Here is a 20503-nt window from a genome sequence, read left to right as displayed (position 1 = left end):
GAGAGTAAATAGGTACAGACTGTGAATGCTCATATGCTAGATACCATAATTTATATCTAAAATTCAAAATGTTGAAATTCCAAAAGTGTTTTAAAGCTAAGTCTAATAATTAGTGGCAAGGTGTCTGAGAGAAGAGAATTCGGGGAATACAAAGATTCTGCAACCACCAGCAGTGATTCTTGAGTAAAAGCTGCACAGCTACTTTCTGTAGCTCAAATAGTGGGTTTATTCCAAAGGAAACATTAAATTACGAAAACTTAAGGTAGGTCAAGGAACAACAGAGAGTCACAGTGATTCTCTGGTAAACCCGGAAGTTAAGTTTCAGAAGACTGTGGATCTGCTTGAAGCTACTACCTATTTATGAAACTTTCTTGGAATTTGTTCATTTATTTATGCATACAAAACTCCAAGTGTGCATTGCCAATGTGCCCAGCACTGCATGAAGCCAAAGGAATAAAAGACACAGTCCCCGCCCCAGGTGGCACTAGTGGTAAAGAATACGCCTGCAATACGAGAGACACAAGAGATGTGGGCTTGATTTCTGGGTCAGGAAGGTCCCCTGGAGAAGGGAATGGCTACCCACTCCAGTATTTTTTCCTGGAGAATTCCGTGGACACAGGAGCCTGGCGGGCTACAATCCACGGGGTCGCAAAGAATCGGACATGGCTGAAGCCACTTAACATGTAGCACCCACCCCGCCTCAGAGAGTTCAAGCTGGCAGGAGCTCCTGCGTTAGCCACCTTCATCATCTTCTCCCCCTCACTTTCTTGAAGATTTGGCACGTATCTTATTGAAAGCAGGTGGCTTTCATTGTTTCTACCACCTTACATAGCTATGATTCAATTTCATTTTCCAAAATTGACATCATTTTTTGTATCCGTTTCTATTTTCTCTCCTTCTAATTCTAAATTGCAGATGCAGCCAACTCACCTCTCAGGGGTTTTTTGCCCTAATGCTTAGCACGAAACAGGGAGCAGCCAGAGGTCCTTTTCCAGAACCTTAATGAAGTTCTGAGAAATAGAAAGAACTGTCCACAACTGAGGGGAGAAACTATTTAACATTAAACTTACACAAGAGTCAGGTTGAGGAGGAAGAAGTGGAAACACATGATCCATAAATACAAAAGATAATGAGCAAGAGGATTTAAAAAAAAATCATTGAACACATCATCACTGCTTTGATGGAGCAAGATCAAAATATGATGGGTAACCTGCCAGGCAAACAGGAAATATTGTGGCATACCAACCGCTCCCCCAGGGCTGAGTGGGCCTCAGGCAAAGCACAGTCAAATCATGATTTCAGGTTTTCTGAGTGCTGCTCTGCACACACACCAACTTCACAACAATCTCACTTCTGTCAACAACAGGGAATACAACCAGTTTTCTATTTTTAGTAGGCTGTTTTTTAAGAAAAGGTGTTCTATATTAAAACATGCAGCCATTCTAGTCTATAAAAATCCATTCTCTCTATCTTTGTGTTTTATTCTATGATCACAGTAATAATGATCTTCTGTTCTGGTATCTTGCACACTACCTACTTTTCTCATAATCTTTCTCGCTGCCTAGCACACCAAACCCACCCAGCGAATGTTGTTGATTAACAGCAATTTTCACAAAGAGAAAGGCCAGGCCACACTGTATTTTGTGTGTTAAAGAGTGAGTTTCAGACATTACTCATAGCAGTTGTCCTCTTAAGAAGCAAGAATTAATGAGCAATGACCAGGGGGACTCTACTGTTGTTGGAGCCAATGACAGCATCCATGAAAAAGATGCTTGACCCTACCTTACTATCCAACCAGTTCCCGTAGGCTGGCCATTCTGGTCAGCCTGGGGTTCTTCCCCCTTCCCCAGCATGCCATTGTTCTTATGGGCTTCTACATATGGAATTTCTTTCCCATTTAAAAACGTAGTTCCAGTGTGGAGATTCCTTAAAAAACTGGAAATAGAACTGCCATATGACCCAGCAATCCCACTGCTGGCATATACACTGAGGAAACCAGAACTGAAAGAGACACATGTACCCCAATGTTCATCACAGCACTGTTTATAATAGCCAGGACATGGAAGCAACCTAGATGTCCATCAGCAGATAAATGGATAAGAAAGTTGGAATATTACTCAGCCATTAAAAAGAATACATTGGAATCAGTTCTAATGATGTGGATGAAACTGGAGCCTATTATACAGAGTGAAGTAAGCCAGAAAGGAAAACACCAATACAGTATACTAACACATATATATGGAATTTAGAAAGATGGTAACGATAACCCTATATGCGAGACAGCAAAAGAGACTCAGATGTATAGAAGAGTCTTTTGGACTCTGTGGGAGAGGGAGAGGGTGGGATGATTTGGGAGAATGGCATTGAAACATGTATATTATCATATGTGAAATGAATCGCCAGTCCAGGTTTGATACATGAGACAGGGTGCTCAGGCCTGGTGCACTGGGATGACCCAGAGGGATGGGATGGGGAGGGAGGTGAGAGGGATGTTCAGGATGGGGAACACATGTACACCCATAGCAGATTCATGTCAATGTATGGCAAAACCAATATAATATTGTAAAGTAATTAGCCTCCAATTAAAATAAATTAATTTATTAAAAAAATAAAGACATAGTACCATGATTCTGCCTATGAAATGCATGTCCAATTCTTTGTGACTCCATGGACTGTATAGCCTACCAGGCTCCTCTGTCCACGGAATTCTCCAGTCAAGAATACTGAAGTGGGTAGCCATTCCCTTCTCCAGAAAATCTTTCAGACTCTGAGATTGAAACTGGGTCTCCCACACTGCAGGCAGATTCTTTAGTGTCTGAGACACCAGGGAAGCCCCTATGAAATAAAATTTCTGTCAACTTTTCAAATCTCAAGGAATGGGTACTATTCTCAGCATCTATAGCCAATGATGGTCTGTATTTAGCATCTTAATGTACTTACTTTTCATCTTTACTCTTGTTTTCTGTGCCCTTGTCTTTTCTATCTTTTGTTTAGATTCTAAGACCTTCAGAGTTCACTGCCTTGAAGTACAGAACTGTGATTTATATATTCTCGGTCAAATGTATGGCTTCTCAGTAAACCAGAAACTGGGTAATATTAAAGTATGCCCACACAAATACACATAGCATCATCATTGTGTGCTAGTTACTTTGCGTGTTATCCCACTTAATACTCACAGCAACCCTGTGAGGTAGGTACCATTCCCATTTCCGTTTCACCAATGGGGAAAATTGGGGCTTCCCTCGTGATGCTAGTAGTAAAGAACTCACCTGCCAATGCAGGAGATGTGGGTTCAATCCCTGGGTGGGAAAGAGCCCCTGGAAGAGGGCATGGCAACCCACTGAGGTATTCTTGCCTGAAGAATCCCATGGACAGAGGAGGGGTGGGCTACAGTCCATGGGGTTGCAGAGAGTCAGACAATAACTGAAGTGACTTAGCACGCAGTTGATGATGGGGAAAATTTAGCTCAGAGAAGTTATATATTTTGCCGAGCGTTGTTACCGTTAGTGAGAGTAGTGGACTGTACATTTTATTGTATTCTAATTCAGGACAGTGTCTCCTGTCCCATAGATGTAATCATGACAAGGTAAGTGCTAGTACTCTTTTATTTATTTTTTTTTTTAATTTTATTTTATTTTTAAACTTTACAATATTGTATTAGTTTTGCCAAATATCGAAATGAATCTGCCACAGGTATACATGTGTTCCCCATCCTGAACCCTCCTCCCTCCTCCCTCCCCATACCCTCCCTCTGGGTCGTCCCAGTGCACCAGCCCCAAGCATCCAGTATCGTGCATCGAACCTGGACTGGCGACTCGTTTCATACATGATATTATACATGTTTCAATGCCATTCTCCCAAATCTCCCCACACTCTCCCTCTCCCTCTCCCTCTCCCACAGAGCTAGTACTCTTTTAAAAAAATCTTAATGAAGTCAAATCTGTCTCTCCCACCCACCCCTCCTCTAATCTCTTCAACCTTTTCCCTTTCTCCCTCAAATATTGAATATTCCCAACATGAGGACATCACCTAGCATGACAGGTATATGTCAGGATATATTTCCATGAAAAATAATAACAGGATCTGCTTCTCAGAGTTCATTTGTGTAAAAACTACACCACACTCTATGTTTTCAAGCGAATGTGTCATATAAATCATTTCACTCATTGGCATGCGGACCTGTTCTTCCTGCCTACTGAGTCAGTCAGAATCGGTACACTTGAGTGGATATGTATCAGCCTCGTTGGAAGGAAAACTGCCAGCAGAAACAACACAATTTGTAAATACCAAGAATCATAAAGGTCACAGCTTATCCACATGGATTTTACCACTAGATCCTGACAACATTCCTGAGATGTAGAGAACACCCATAGAATGACTGGCCCCAATTTACAGGTGGAAAAACTGTGGCTGAGAGAAGTAAATGAATTACTGAAAGTTAATATAGCTTAGTGAGTGGTGGCACAGTCACCAGAATCCATGTTTTTATTTCTTTCAAATTGTGATCTTTCCCCCACATTCCAGGAGAAGAAGAATGGAATGGAATGAAACTAGTCCTGTGATGGGACCTGGCCAAGTGGAAGGGCTGGAAAAACTCAGAGCCCTCGGCAGCATGAGGGGAAGTCCCCTGGTGCAAAACGAGGAAGAGTCCACACCATCTGGGAGAAGAGGAAGGAGAGGCAGAAGAGTGGGCACCTGCAGCTGGGGATTTGGCAGAAGAGACTGTTCTCCAATGTTCTCACTCAGAAAGTAAATGTATTTGAAATGCTGAAGACACCACATATATTCTGTTAATAATTTACCAACTGAAACCATTAAACATGTTGACAAAAGCTTTTCCATTTACTATGGGTGTCTGTGGCTGATTTGGAATCACTCATTACCTTTATAAGCTCCTGGTTTATTTCTGAGTGTCCCAAATAATCAGCAGCAGCGAGGGCAGCTTAGACTAGCAGTGGACAGAGTTTTAGTTTGAACATACAACTATGCTGATTCCATGAAAAAGTGAAAGTGTTAGTCACTTAGTCATGTCTGACTCTTTGCAACCACATGAACCGTGGCCCTCCAGGCCCCTCTATCCCTGGGAATTCTCCCGGCAAGAACACTAGAGTGGGTAACCATTCTCTTCTCCAGGGGATCTTCCTGACCCAGGGGTGGAACCTGGGTCTCCTGCGTTGCAGGCAGATTCTGTGCCATCTGAGCCAACCTGATTCCATACTCAGGCACTTTGCCACTAATGCACCAAGAGACTGTTGGCCCAGGCCTTCGAAGGCAAATTATATTCGCCAATAGACAAAATGCATAGTGTAACTGGATATCTCTATATAAGGTGCTTGTTATTAACAAAGTAACGATGTATTCTTAGAAGAAATACATCAAGATGTCACCAGAGTTGAACATTCAATGAAAGCGAAGAAGCAGAACATTCTTATAATCAAATAGTTTTATTCTCTCAGAACCTTCCAAGTATACAAGGACAAAAGTTCCTGAAGAAAAAGGAACAAACTGCTCTTATCCCTCAGGGTGAATGAACTCTCTTAAGCTCTCATTTGTAAATAAAAACCAAGCAGTGTAATATTTGCTGTTTTAAAGATCTAAGGTCTTGTTCTGTTTCTGCTGTCTCCAAACTCCTTGTATATTAGTTATGAAGCATTTGGTTACAAATAACAGAAAATGCAGCTAACAGTGGTTTAAACAATGAGCGAAATTATTACTTTATGCATAGAGTGAAGCCCAGAATGATTAAGTCCCAGCATGATTAAGTTGAAAGCTCTATGACTTGCAACCATCTCTGTACTCTGCCATGCATCCGGGACAGGTTGTACCAGTAAACTAGCTCCCTCCAAGGCCCTCAGGTGGCTGCTGAAGCGTCCATGTCACATGGAGGTGATAAGATCCAGAGGAAACAAGGAAATGTCTGCCAGGTGTCTCCTTTTTGCAAAGTGAAAGAAACTTTCCAAGAAGCTTGGTCACACACCTAAGCATAAACTCAACCACTTCACAAGGCTAATGGATGGAATCTTCATAATTGACTTGCCCTAATCAAGGGTCACACACCTATGTGTAAACCCAACTACTTCACGAGGCTTATGGATGGAATCTTCATAACTGACTTGCCCTAATCAAGACACACTCCCTGCAGCCGAAGAGGGGGCCCAGCTGGCCTCTGAGCATGTGGTACTCAGAGGAGGGTAAACAAAATTAGAGGAAAGGTCAGTTTTCCAGGCAACAGGGATTATCTGCTACATCAAGGAGACTTCTGTCTTCTCTATGACTAGGTTTCCTCATATCAACTGGGTAAAGACTAGACTAGAGGTCACCAACTAAGAGTCCTCCAGCTGCTAAAATTCCACAGTTCAAAGACAAAGGTGACTCTTTCCCTTACCACCACCACTTAATGGGAGAATCAGCATGATTTAATGAAATCATAAGATTTTCCCAGAAAACAGCAGTGTGTGAATGCATCGCACTCAGTCATGTCCAGCTCTTTGCGACCCTTTCGGACTGTAGCCTGCCGGGCTCCTCTCTCCATGGGATTTTTCAAGCAAAAGTACTAGAGTGGATTGCCATTTCCTACTCCAGGGAATCTTTCCAAACCAGGGATCAAACCCGCATCTCCTGTGTCTCCTACACTCCAGGCGGATTCTTTATCCACTGAGCCATCAGAGAAGCCCAGAAAAGAGTAGAGGTTAGGAGAAATTAATATACAGTATATTAAACAAATGACCTCACTCTTAGAGTCAAGTGTACCAGTCATTGATCTCTACATTTCTGTGAGATAAATGAGGCTGTATCACTGGGAGAGAGAGAGAGACTGAGGCAGAGAGAAGCATAATGTGTAGCCCACACCTGTATGCTCTTTGTCCAAATCAGTAAGTCACAGGTGGGAGAGGTGGGAGAAGCCCTTCCAGACTCGGTGTGCCATCTACATAGGGTGCAGCAATGATCCATTCAGGCCAGGGGAGAAAATGCTGGAATATCTATTTATATTTTTATCTCATCTTCTAATGTATACATGTAATATTTTATAATGTGTATGATGTATTAGCATAGTAAAAGTGCATGCATATAATTTATAGCTGGGCTTCCCTGGTGGCTCAGTGGCAAAGAATCTGCCTGCAATGAAGGACACTGCCTGCATTGCAGGAGACGCAGTTTCGATCCCTGAGTCAAGAAGATCCCCTGGAGAAGGAAATGGCAACCCATTCCAGTATCCTTGCCTGGGAAATCTCATGGACAGAGAAGCTTGGCAGGCTATAGTCCTTGGGGCACAAGAGTCAGACATGGCTGAATGACTAAACAACCACCACCATAATTTATAGCTATATAGAAAGAGAAGATGGGGCTGATATATTTTATTTATAATGATAGAATACACAGTTAAAATCTTTGGAGTTTATTGGTACAGACTGTACTAGCTTTTTGATGACTTCATCTATGCCACAACTGGAAGGCAAAAAATCTGTGCAGAAACTGACACAACTGGATTTGTGATGGCTAATAAAGCAAGACAGCCCTGAATCTGGGTTTAGAAAACCCAATTTGTGGTAAAACAGAGATTCCTAGTTAATTTTTATTTGCTGACCCTTTCAAAGGCCCTACTTTGTTTACCAGGAGATCACTTCTATCGCTGTTTTCCTCCTCTCCCTCCTCCAAAGTACCTCCTGTTTTAAGACATGTCAGACTTGGTCTACCTGGCTCAGCAGATATGGCTTTATCTATACGGTCAGGAGGTCAGAGAGCTCTGTGGGTTCCCAGACCTTGTTTGCTCAGCCAACAATTGTGCATCTTCTGAGTGCGAGACGGGAAACTACAAACATTCACCAGGACTCCTGAAGTCCAGTGTCTAGAAGTACTTCCCCGTCCGGAGAGATCAACAAGAAAGCCAGCTGCTGCAGAAGAGCAGATAAAAAAGCAGCAGACCAAGGAGGGAAGTTGGGGAGTCAGAGGTGGGTAGAAGTGGGAGTCAGGAACCCCCTCTAGGAAGAGATGGCTCTTAACCCTTTACCGAGTCTTGAAGAAGAGAGGAGTATGTCAAGTGCCACATTCCTTTCATCAAAAGGAGCAATAACGGCAGAGCCTAGGGCTCTCCACCTGAGGAAGGAGATGTGGGTAGAGGCAAAGAAGGGGATCTTTTTCCCTTTTGAATCTTATCTCTACCTCCCTCCAGTCTTACTGACTCTGAAGGTGTGGCCTGGATGTGGGCCTTACCCCCAGGGGAATGTCCTTTGCCTGGACACGGGAGCTACCTGTCCCAGAGGCTGGGACATGATGGCTCCCATGGCTGTCCAAGTGCTCTGGACTCCAAGGCAAATGTATTTCCTGGGGCCCTTTGCAAACAAACAAACAAATTAGAGATTAGTGGTTTTGATGGATGTGGAGGCAGGGAAGTAAGTGCAGAAGGTATATAATTTAATTTCTATGTATACCTCATGTAATAGGTATAGTTAGTTAGTGTTAGTTGCTCAGGCATGTCTGACTCTTTGCAGTCCCATGGACTGTAGCCCAGTGGGCTCCTCTGTTTATGGGATTTCCCAGGCAAGAATACTAGAGTGGTTGCCATTTCCTCCTCCAGAGGATCTTCTCAACCCAGAGATTGAACCCAGGTCTTCACTGCAAGCAGTTTGTCCCAGAGAAGCCCTGTAACAGGTTTAAACGGGTTTATTTAATGAGTTTAACCCAAAAATCTGCTGTAAAAAAATTGTAACCCCAACCTCAAGTTCATTCCAATGAGTCAGCACTTTAAAACTATATACTGGAAGGAAAACTGGACTTTTGACTCAGATAAGGTTGTTTTCCTTCAACCTTCTTCCACACTTCTGTCTTTCTTGGGTTGAGTTCAACAGTGGCTCAGAATCAGCCTTCCTGCCTTAATCCAAAATGGTCTGGATGGTGTTCGAAAACATGTCTATGTCATGATTCAACATAACAGCTCTTAATGCCACTCTGTTTGCCACGTTCAGAAGAAATAGGACAGGATTGCTTAACTGCTCCTTCCTGAAACGTGGAGGGAAGGGATGCAGGCACTGGGTAGTCAGAAAGGCAAGATTAGAGTAGTGTTAGAAGCAGAGAAAAATCCTGTTTTGTAAGGAAAACAAGGATTTTACTATCAAAATAGGAAATCCATCAAAGCACTGTGGCGCCCAGTTCCTGGCAGAAAAACACTTGGGTTGGGGCGGGGGAGGGGGGGGAGTGGTGTGGAGGGAGAGAAGTTAATATGTACCCAGAGTTCTTTAATTAGATGATTAAAAACAAGGCAAAACGAAACAGAAAAAGTGGAGGGCCTTTGCAGTCATTTTTTGAGTGTTGTTCAAGTTTGCGGCTCAGATGGTAAAGAATCTGCCTGCAATGCAGGAGACATGGGTTCGATCCCTGGGTTGGGAAGATCCTTTAGAGGAGGAAATGGCAACCCACTCCAGTATTCTTGACTGGAGAATCCCATGGACAGAGGAGCCTGGAGGGCTACAGTCCATGGGGTCACACAGAGTGAGACACAACTGAACGACTGACACATGCACAAGTTGCACAAGGAAATGGGAAGCTGGACTTAGCTGGTGTACCAGCCCCAAGTAGGCATCCTCTCTGAGAGAAGCAGTCAGGGACCGTTATAGGACCTTCCCTCATTACTAGGAAACACTAGCAATATTATCTACTCTCTCCAAAGTCAACATTCATTTTAAAAAATAAGTGTGAAAATGTTAAAACATTCTAAATCAGGCATTTTGGGCCTTGATTTACAAATGCTTCACCCATTAGGTGAATGGCTGTAATACATTTTTTACAAAAGACTAGACCCAGCAGCACTGAATGAAGAGTATTACTCTTTGTTATCCAGTTTTCCCTTTCTCGTTGCTGGACAGAAAGTGTAGCAAATATGCTTCAAAATCAGCCTAAAAAAGAGAAGAGTGAATTCAGGAGAAAGAAGGCAAAAGGGTGACCTTGGCAATTTCTTTTTTTTTTTTTTTGGTAATTGTAGAGAATAAGGAAAAAAGTAGTTGCATGCACTGAGTAATTCAGAGGCGATGGTCAGGTAGTGCAGCTGCCTCCTGTCTCCAAACAGACATTTAGTCCTAATCATATACTTCTCAATATGCCAGCAAATTTGGAAAACTCAGCAGAGGCCACAGGACTGGAAAAGGTCAGTTTTCATTCCAATCCCAAAGAAAGGCAATGCCAAAGAATGCTCAAACTACCACACAATTGCACTCATCTCACACGCTAGTAAAGTAATGCTCAAAGTTCTCCAAGCCAGGCTTCAACAATATGTGAACTGTGAACTTCCAGATGTTTAAACTGGTTTTAGAAAAGACAGAGGAACCAGAGATCTGGGCAAAAGAGTTCCAGAAAAACATCTATTTCTGCTTTATTGACTATGCCAAAGCCTTTGACTGTGTGGATCACAACAAACTGTGGAAAATTCTGAAAGAGATGGGAATACCAGACCACCTGACCTGCCTCTTGAGAAATCTGTATGCAGGTCAGGAAGCAACAGTTAGAACTGGAACAACAGACTGGTTCCAAATAGGCAAAGGAGTAAATCAAGGCTATATATTGTCACCTGGCTTATTTAATTATATGCAGAGTACATCATAAGAAACACTGGGCTGGAGGAAGTACAAGCTGGAATCAAGATTGCCAGGGGAAATATCAATAATCTCAGATATGCAGATGACACCACCCTTATGGCAGAAAGTGAAGAGGAACTAAAGAGCCTCTCAATGAAAGTGAAAGAGGAGAGTGAAAAGTTGGCTTAAAGCTCAACATTCAAAAAACGAAGATCATGGCATCTGGTCCCATCACTTCAAGGCAAATACATGTGGAAACAGTGAGAGACTTTATTTTTGGGGGCTCCAAAATCACTGCAGATGGTGGTTGCAGCCATGAAATTAAAAGACGCTTACTCCTTGGAGGGAAAGTTGTGACCAACCCAGACAGCATATTAAAAAGCAGAAACATTACTTGGCCAACAAAGTCCGTCTAGTCAAGGCTATGGTTTTCCCAGTAGTCATGTATGGATGTGAGAGTTGCTCTATAAAGAAAGCTGAGTGCTGAAGAATTGATGTTTTTGAACTGTGGTGTTGGAGAAGACTCTTGAGAGTCCCTTGGACTGCAAGGAGATCCAACCAGTCCATCCTAAAGGAGATCAATCCTGAGTGTTCATTGGAAGGAATGATGTTGAAGTTGAAACTCCAATACTTTGGCCACCTGATGTGAAGAACTGACTCATTTGAAAAGACCCTGATGCTGGGAAAGATTGAAGGTGGGAGAAGAAGGGGATGACAGAGGATGAGATGGTTGGATGGCATCAACGACTCAATGGACATGAGTTTGAGTAGATTCCAGGAGTTGGTGATGGACAAGGAGGCCTGGCATGGGGTTGCAAAGAGTCAGACAAAACTGAGCGACTGAACTGAACTGAACTAAACATACCTCTCGCTCTCAAAATAAATACACTTCAATTTGTAGCTGAAAGTCTCTATGATATATTTACCTGATTGATTAAAAATACCTAGCTTTTCTTATTGTTCTTAAAATTTTTTTACTGAAGTCTCATTGATTTACAATATTAGGTTAGTTTCAAGTGTACAGCAAAGTTTCAGTTTTATATACATATATATATATATATATTTTTTTTTTTTTTACCATGGTACATGCATGTGTGATCTTAGTTCCCCATGTGTGCATGCTCAGTCACTCAGTCATATCTGACTCTTTGTGACCCATGGACTGCAGCCCACCAGGCTCTTCTGTCCATAGAACTTTCCTGGCAAGAATACTGGAGTGGATTGCCATTTCCTCCTCTAGGGGATCTTCCTGAGCCAGGATCAAATTGCTTCTCCTGCAGATCCTGCATTGGCAGGAGGATTCTTTACCACTAAGGCTATCTGGACAGACCAGAGTCAGGGATCAAATCCATGCCCCACAATGAAAGCATAGCCCAAACCACTGGACAGTCAGGGAATTCCCTGTTATATATATATATATTTTTTTTTTTTCCTAGATTATTTTCTAGTATAGGTACATAAAACAGTGCACATCTATTAATCTCATATTTCTAATTCATCAATCCCCACCCCTTTTCTCTTCAGTAACCATAAGTTTGTGTTCTATGTGAGTCTGTTTCTGTTTTGTAAATAAATTCATTTGTTTTATTTTTATGATTCTACATATCAGTTCAGTTCAGTTCAGTCGCTCAGTCATGTCCGACTCTTTGCGACCCCATGAATCGCAGCACGCCAGGCCTCCCCATCCATCACCAACTCCCGGAGTTCACTCAAACTCACGTCCATTGAGTCGGTGATGCCATCCAGCCATCTCATCCTCTGTCGTCCCCTTTTCCTCCTGCCCCCAATCCCTCCCAGCATCAGAGTCTTTTCCAATGAGTCAACTCTTTGCATGAGGTGGCCAAAGTACTGGAGTTTCAGCTTTAGCATCATTCCTTCCAAAGAGCATCCAGGACTGATCTCCTTTAGAAAGGACTGGTTGGATCTCCTTGTAGTCCAAGGGACTCTCAAGAGTCTTCTCCAACACCATAGTTCAAAAACATCAATTCTTTGGTGCTCAGCTTTCTTGATATCATATAATATTTGTCTTTCTCTATCTGACTCACTTCACTTAGTATAATAACCTCTAGATCCATCCACGTTGGTTCAAACAGAATTATTTCATTCATTTTTATGGCTGAGTAATATTCCATTGTGTATATATCTACATCTATATCTATATCTATATATATACCACAACTTTTTTATCCGTTCCTTTGTTGGCAGACACTTAGTAGCTTCCATGTCTTGGCTAATGTAAACAGCATGGCTATGAACATTGAGATCATGCACTTTTTTGAATTAGAGGATTTTCTACTCTAAAGCAAACAAGAATGTCGACTACATTTCTGAGAGGATTACATCTCAGAAACCATTGATGACAGACATGCCAACGCAACAATCGCAAGGAGTCTATGGTGGTGGCCGCAGGCTCCAGGTAGATGCCATCTGAAACATGTAAAGAAGTTTTAAAGATTAAAGGAAACTCTACAGTTCTCCCTTGACCTTTCATTCCTGTTTGTGACTATAGTCAGAAAATTTGAAGCTAAGCTAAAAGTACAGGGAGGATGGGGTGAGATACTTTATTGCCAATGTGTTTTCAATTTTATACACTTTTCTAATGCTATGTCTTTAAGGTAGATGCCCTTTTACAGAAAGAAAAAAAAGCAATATTCATAATCTCAGATTCTAATCAACTATTTACTTTCCCCTTGTAAATTTGTTCTGGCTGGTGCTCCTTTTTTAAAATTATTTTCTGTTTATTTCTTGGGCACTATAAATATAATGGAAATGGAAATATATAATTTCAAAGTCCTGGACAATTTCTTTCTTCCTGTTTCTCTTTTAGGTCAAGCCTGACTGTTGTCACTCAAAAAGAGTTACCTACTCACCAGGCAAATAGGGAAAAAAAAAAAAAAGATATAAAATAAAATGACATTGCCCAGAAACGTGAAATGTTGTTGAAATTTAGGAAATAATTTCCTAAATTATAATTTTCTGGGCAATGGTCACAGCTGAATTCCCCAGGGTGTAGCTCTCCAGTTCTGACTGCTGACCTTGTTTCAGCAAAATGCACATCATTGTCATACTCAGTCCTTGTGGCCAGATCACATGATGCATTTGATTTAAACAAAATAGGGCAGAGGCTCTGAAATTCTAGGCAACATGTGAGTCATAACAAGCACACGCTACTTTGCCTTTTATTCAGCTTGTCATTTCAGAGCAGAAGGCTTATTTGAGTATTGTTGTTGTTACTTACAGTATGTTTGGTCCTTGGACTAGAAGGTTTTTGATCAGAGAGATAAGAAACAGCAAGCAAAAGGAATCCACTCTCACAAGAAGAGCAAACACAAAGTCCTTCCCCTCTCACAGGGTAGGCAGAAAAGGATCATCGAAAACAAACCAAGCCTCCAGAAAATAAAATTCAAAAGAGATGCGTAAGAGATCACTATATCATTATAAACTCTTAAGAAGAGGTAAGCAAGAAAGTATAAGCTGTTTTAATTTATAAGAGAATACCACACAAGTACATATCTTCCCAAGATTAAAGGAGGTCACAGTAATCTCCCAGCATACATGGAGAGACCTGAACTTCTGTTCAAAGCTGAGCCTAAGAACCTCAGCTCAGGGTAAAATAAAATTGAAACCCTCAACATCCTTCAGCCTAACGGAAGAGAGAAGTTTTTTCGAGCACATTGCATCGAGATACATGGGGTCATATTAATCATAATAACAGCCAACATTTTTTTCAGTGCCAATTATGTGCCGGGCCCAATTGCCCAGTGAAGTATAATTATCTGCTGTTGGCAGGTGATGAAACTACGACTCAGAAGGATTAAATAACTTCTCAGTGAACTGTAGAGTCAGGATCTAAACCTAAGTCTGTCTGAGTTCAAAGCCACAGTTGACCACTGCAGTACAACTTCTCTCTTTCTTTTTTTTGGCTGGGTTAGGCTCATGACTACTCTTCCTGGCATCACACATTTGTATGCTGGATCCATCTCTGTTTTCAGAAGTTGTTTATAATTATTCTTAGTAATTTTAAACACAGCAATAGATATTGTATACTCTTCCCACACTAACTCTTGGGGTAGTGATACCATAGGTTTATTATTAAATGAGTGCTGTGTATTTACTTTGCCAGAAATTTCATGAGTAATTTTTGTATCTACTTTAGTTATGTCTCTTATGATTTCATAATTAGTAATCTCAGCCTTTTCTCAACCTTTATTCTTAAAGTCTTTCTCCCAAACTTCCATTTTCATTTGTTCTACCATTTTTATTGCCAATTTTCTGTTGGTTGGTTAGTTCCTTCTTAAATTAATTTAAACAGCTGCCCACAAAAATGCAAGTGTAAGACTGCTCCATACATCAGTGTCTCTTTTGCTGTCTCATATACAGGGTTATCATTACCATCTTTCTAAATTCCATATATATGCGTTAGTATACTGTATTTATGTTTTTCCTTCTGGCTTACTTCACTCTGTATAACAGTCTTATGGACTCTGTGGGAGAGGGAGAGGGTGGGAAGATTTGGGAGAATGGCATTGAAACACGTGAAATGTCATGTATGAAACAAGATGTCAGTCCAGGTTCAGTGCACGATGCTGGATGCTTGGGGCTGGTGCGCTGGGACGGCCCAGGGGATGGTATGGGGAGGGGGAGGAGGAGGGTTCAGGATGGGGAGCACGAGTATACCTGAAATTTTTTTAATTAAAAAAAAAAAAAAAACTGGAAAATAAACAATTTTAAAATTAAAAAAAAAAAAAATAAAAGTCACACCAAAAAAAAAAAAATGCAAGTGTAAATGCCTTCTAATTATAAAGTGATAGGATCATATTTGGTTTGGGTTTTCATCACTCTTCCTGCTGAGCATTTTTTTTTCCTCTTGGAAGAATTTTTGCTTTGAACAATATTTTTAGTCTTTTTTTCTGTTTTCTATTCTCTTCATCTTCTATGTATCTGATGTAGTCAATCCTCTAGAGTGGTGCTAAGGTACACAGGTTCTAAGTCAGGCTCCCTAGGTTAAGTCCAGCTCTACAATTTACTATTTGTGTGATCTCGAGTAAGTGCTGATCTGAGTTCCATCATTAATAAAATGAGGATAATAAAAGAACCAACTTCATATGGTGTTTTAGGAGGTCAAGTAAAATAATACATGTGAAGTGCTTTAAAAAGTGGCCAGTACCTGGCAGACTCCTGATAAATGCTGGTTTCAGTTATTACCTAAAAACCTCTCACATGTTCTAGTTGCCATTTTTATCCCTACTTAACAGATTTGTGTGTGTGTGTGTGTGTGTGTGTGTGTGTGTGTGTGTTAGTTGCTCAGTCATGTCTGACTCTTTGCAACCCCATGGACTGTAGCCTACCAGGCTCCTCTGTCCCTGAAATTTTCCAGGCAAGAATCCTAGAGTGGGTTTCCATTCCCTTCTCCAGGAGCTCTTCTCAACCCAGGGATCAAACCTGGGTCTCCCTCATTGCAGGTGGATTCTTTACCATCTGAGCCACCAACAAAGCCCAACATTTATAAACTTTCTGCATTTATCTCTGTTTAGCTTTCCTCCCAACCCCTAAAATTTTGTGTCATTAACAAATTTAGGCACTAAATTCTTTTACAAGGAATCTGGTTAAAACAAAGGCTTGAACATTGCCTCCTTTATATTTCCCCATGTGAAACTGTCTGTTTACCATCCACTTCATTTCCTGTTTTTCCCCAAGTGTGACTAATCATCCTCTTTCCCCCAGTGAAGAAAATCATTGGGATACTCCACTAAAAACTCCAATGAATTATCAAATACATTGTGAAAATCCACATATACTCCACCCACAGCTTTCTTCTTATCTGCATGCGAATTTACATCACAATGCTAGGCAATTATTAAGGGCTCAGAATTGCCTATGGGAGAAATCTTTTCTCCCTCTTTTCTACACGTAAATGTTCAATGATCCTAGCTTTATAGTCTACCTAAAACAGAGGAGAAACAGAATATAATCTTCTGGGTCCAGGTGAGATTTCTTCCGGTTCCGAGTATAAATAATCATTTGCTTGCAATTACAGATCTGGCCAAACAGTCCCCTCAGCTACTGCTTCCATTAACTCCTTCAGAGCTCTGGGGAATCCCATTTCCTAGTTCAGTCTTCTTGTCACAAGTTGTTTAGAATGGTCAGCTTAAAACAAAGCAAGGAAATGAGTTGAAAAGTATCCAGAACAGAGAGATGGATTGAAAGAAATACCCTAGAAAAGACACATCATCCAAAGAATTCTTTAATTCTTTCCAGGGACCAAGTAAGCACTGAATCTGAGGTGCTCTCTGGTTCATCACATCCAGCAATGCTCCTCATTCAGTCATCAGTCAGCACCTGTTGGAGCTGGGTACCATGTTACGGTATGAAGAGGAACAAAAAGAACACATCCTGACCTTTACGGAGCTAGGATTCTAGTGGAGAAGCGCAGATGGCGGGGGTAGAGGGGAATGTAATAATTTCTACCCAGTTTTCGGTATTAAGTGCTATGACTGAGTTATCAAAGAAACAAGCCAGAGAAAACTAAATACCCATGGTTAGGGAAATCTGCCATCAGGCTTTGAATGTGGAAATGTTGGAGATGCAACTGTCTCCACTGAACAACATGAGGACTTTTGACATGAGAGGCTCTCCAGGTTACAAGAAAGAACTGGCCCAGATCAAAGTACAGGGCAGCACTGAGTTAAAAGATAAAATGATAAGTAAAACATTCAATGTCAGGGTAGCATTAAAGTATGCAGTTGTCTTAGTCACCTCAGGCAATGGTCACAGAGGACCATAGGCTGGGTGGCTTAAACAACAGGAATTCATTTAGTTAATTTACTTAGTTTAGTTCTGGAGGCTAAGAAGTCCAAGATGAATGTGCCAGGTGATTCGGTTCCCCTGAAGGGCCCTCTTTCTGGCTTGCAGACAGTCGTTTTCTCACTCTGTCCTCACGTGCTGAAGAGAGACAAAACTTCAGTCTTTCGCCTCTTATTAGGGCACTAATGCCATCACAGGGCTCCACCCGTATGACCTCATCTAAACCTAAGTATCTTCCAAAGGCCCACATGCAAATACCATCACACTGAGGCTCTAGCCTTCGAGTTTTAAGGAAACACAAACCCTCAGTCCATGGCAGCTAGTGTGAACATTAGACATGCTTTGTCCTGTGCACAGAGACCAGAGTTTTTCTACCACAGTCACTGGTGGAGGTGGCTCCAGGGGTGAAGGTGGTCTTTGCCTCTTCCCCAGTTCTGTGAGAGCATGCAGAGAGGTCTCCAGTGTTGCCCAGCCTCAACCACTAATGAACCGCTGTCCAAGTTTCTATGGCAAATCCCGTGTCACCTTAAGACATGTTTCCTGCCTAAAGGGTGAGAATTGAAATGCTGCATACAATTTCTCTTTCAATATTGCAAATGAGGAATATTACCCTCAAGCACATTCTTTCTTACATAACCGAGGACAGAGAAAAAAATGTAATAGTGTGTTCCAATTAACTTTGATATAGTTACAAAGCAATTGAAAAGCTTATTCATTCTAATCCTGAGGAATACTAATCTGGGTCAGACATGTTTTTCTGTGCTTTTAATAGAACAAAGTACATCCTACATACATTGATAGTCACGGGCTTTGATTTTTAGGTGCCCGTTTTGAGCTATAAGGGACGTTTCAGTGTTGTAAGATCAGGAATAAATGGCAGAATACTTCATTCTTTGTGAACACAGATGATAAGCTAATGCTCAGAAAGAATCTCCTTCAAAACAGTACTCCTTGTCTCCTTGGTCATTTTCAGAACTATGTGCACAGACTAAAAATAAAGCTAAAATTATTACTTTTGGAGAGTAGGGGGTAGTACACGGATAATGCAAGCCAATTATTAATGACATTCCAAAGTGACACAGTGATACAAATGAGGAACAGCATGTCCTCCTATTAATGCTTCTGAAACTATTTATGATCACGATTTAAAAAGTGAGTCTAAAATAGATGCTGTGCATCCATCATGGCCAAATTTGCAGATCAGCTCAAAGAAATTGGGCCATGGATAACCAGATCATGACGTGCACAAGTAAGAATGCTTAAACCAGTGTAGCCCAACTGGAAACTGACAGGGTCCCCGACAGCTTGCAATGGCTGGTGATTTTTGTAACCAGAAACACTACCCTGAGGATGAAATGGGGTGCCCTCCAGGTGGAGCTGGGAGGTAGGGTGTGCCAAGTTTGCAGATAAAATTCACCAACAATGGAGACCAGTCGCCTGGCACTTGCAGCAAGTCTGTCTGAAACCACCTTCTTTCTTGATGTTTTCCTGCGGCTGAAGAGAAGAAACAAGTTTAACCTCTTCCTTAGAAATATTTGTGAATCATGGCAGCAATTAAACTTGTCATCAGAGTTGGGGAGGGAGATGCAAGGAGGTCAGGAAGGGTTGTGGACCTGTGTGTGTCTGTATTCAAGCACCCAATGTGTTGCCAGGACTCTGGAGATTGTCAGTAAAATATTACAGTTTCTTTATAAGCTGTTTTGGAGCATGATTTCAAAAGAGGAAAATGGATTTGAAACCACACTGGAGAAGGCTAACTGGGGCCAAGGAGACCTCTAGGATTGGTTAAATACAAATGCAGGGTGGAAAGAGGAAGGCCGGAAACTTAAACCACCTGGGTGGGAACTCTGGTTCCACCAGTAACAACATGTTGGCCCAGCAAATCACACAGTTTTCTGGAACCACAGTTTTTCTCATCTGGAAAATGGAGTTGGCTATACCACCTTTCAGGTTGTACAGCACTGCACACCCATCCTTCTTGCTGAAAAGGGGTAAACACCTTTCCCTGGTGGGAAACATTTGGGCCCCAAGACCTGATGCTATTAGAAGAATAAAAAGAGGTTTTGGGTTTTGTTGTTGTTGGCCACATTGATGGCATGTGAAACTTCCCTAATAAGGGACTGAACCTGTGCCCCCTGCAACGGAAGCATGGAATTGCTCATGGGATCTTACTTCCTGGACCAGGAATCGAATCTAGGCCCTCACTAGTGAAAGCGTGGAGTCCTAACCACCAGATTGCCAGGGAATTTTTTTTTTCTTTTTCAGGCTGTTTAAGTTTAATCTAATCAAGACAAACCTAGACAGCCTATGCTGCCAAAGGTCCATATAGTCAAAGCTACAATTTTTCCAGCAGTCATGTATGGATGTAAGAGTTGGATCATCAAGTAGGTTGAGTGCCAAAGAATTGATGCTTTCAAACTATGGTGCTGGAGAAGACTCTTGAAAGTCCCTGGGACTGCAAGGAGATCAAACCAGTCAATCCTAATGGAAATCAACCCTGAATATTCATTGGAAGGACTGATGCTGAAGTTAAAGCTCCAATACTTGGGTCACCTGATGTTCAGAGCCAACTCATTGGAAAAGACCCTGATGCCAGGGAAGACTGAAGGCAAAAGGAGAAGAGGGCAGCAGAGGATGAGATGCTCAGATAGCATCACTGATTCAATGGACATGGAATTAGAGCATGGGAGACAGTAAAGGACAGGGAAGCCTAGCATGCTGCAGTCCATGGAGTCACAGTCAGCCATGATTTAGCGAGTAAACAACAACAACAACAAATCTAATCAAAGAAAAATAAAATGTGACTCTTCTAAAGTGCCTTTGAAACCCATACCACTTTGTGTGTTCATCTTTCCCATAGGAGTAAGAGTGACTTAGAATTTTTCTCAGCTCCTCGGATGTTACTAGTGTGAAAGGCTTCCCCCAGGAAGAGTAAATCACAGGTTCCTACTTGAAAGAAGAAATCAAACTCAACAATTACTACAAATTTTCTTAATAGGAAACATGGTATATGTCAATGTACCTTGGTATTTTATAATTGGTCCTGCTGCTGCTAAGTCGCTTCAGTCATGTCTGACTCTGTGCGACCCCATAGACCGAAGCTCTGCCATCCCTGGGATTCTCAAGGCAAGAAC

Source organism: Bos mutus, chromosome 9 (assembly GCF_027580195.1).
Source record: "Bos mutus isolate GX-2022 chromosome 9, NWIPB_WYAK_1.1, whole genome shotgun sequence".
Lineage (NCBI taxonomy): Eukaryota > Metazoa > Chordata > Mammalia > Artiodactyla > Bovidae > Bos > Bos mutus.
Note: the sequence above shows the minus strand (reverse complement) of the source record.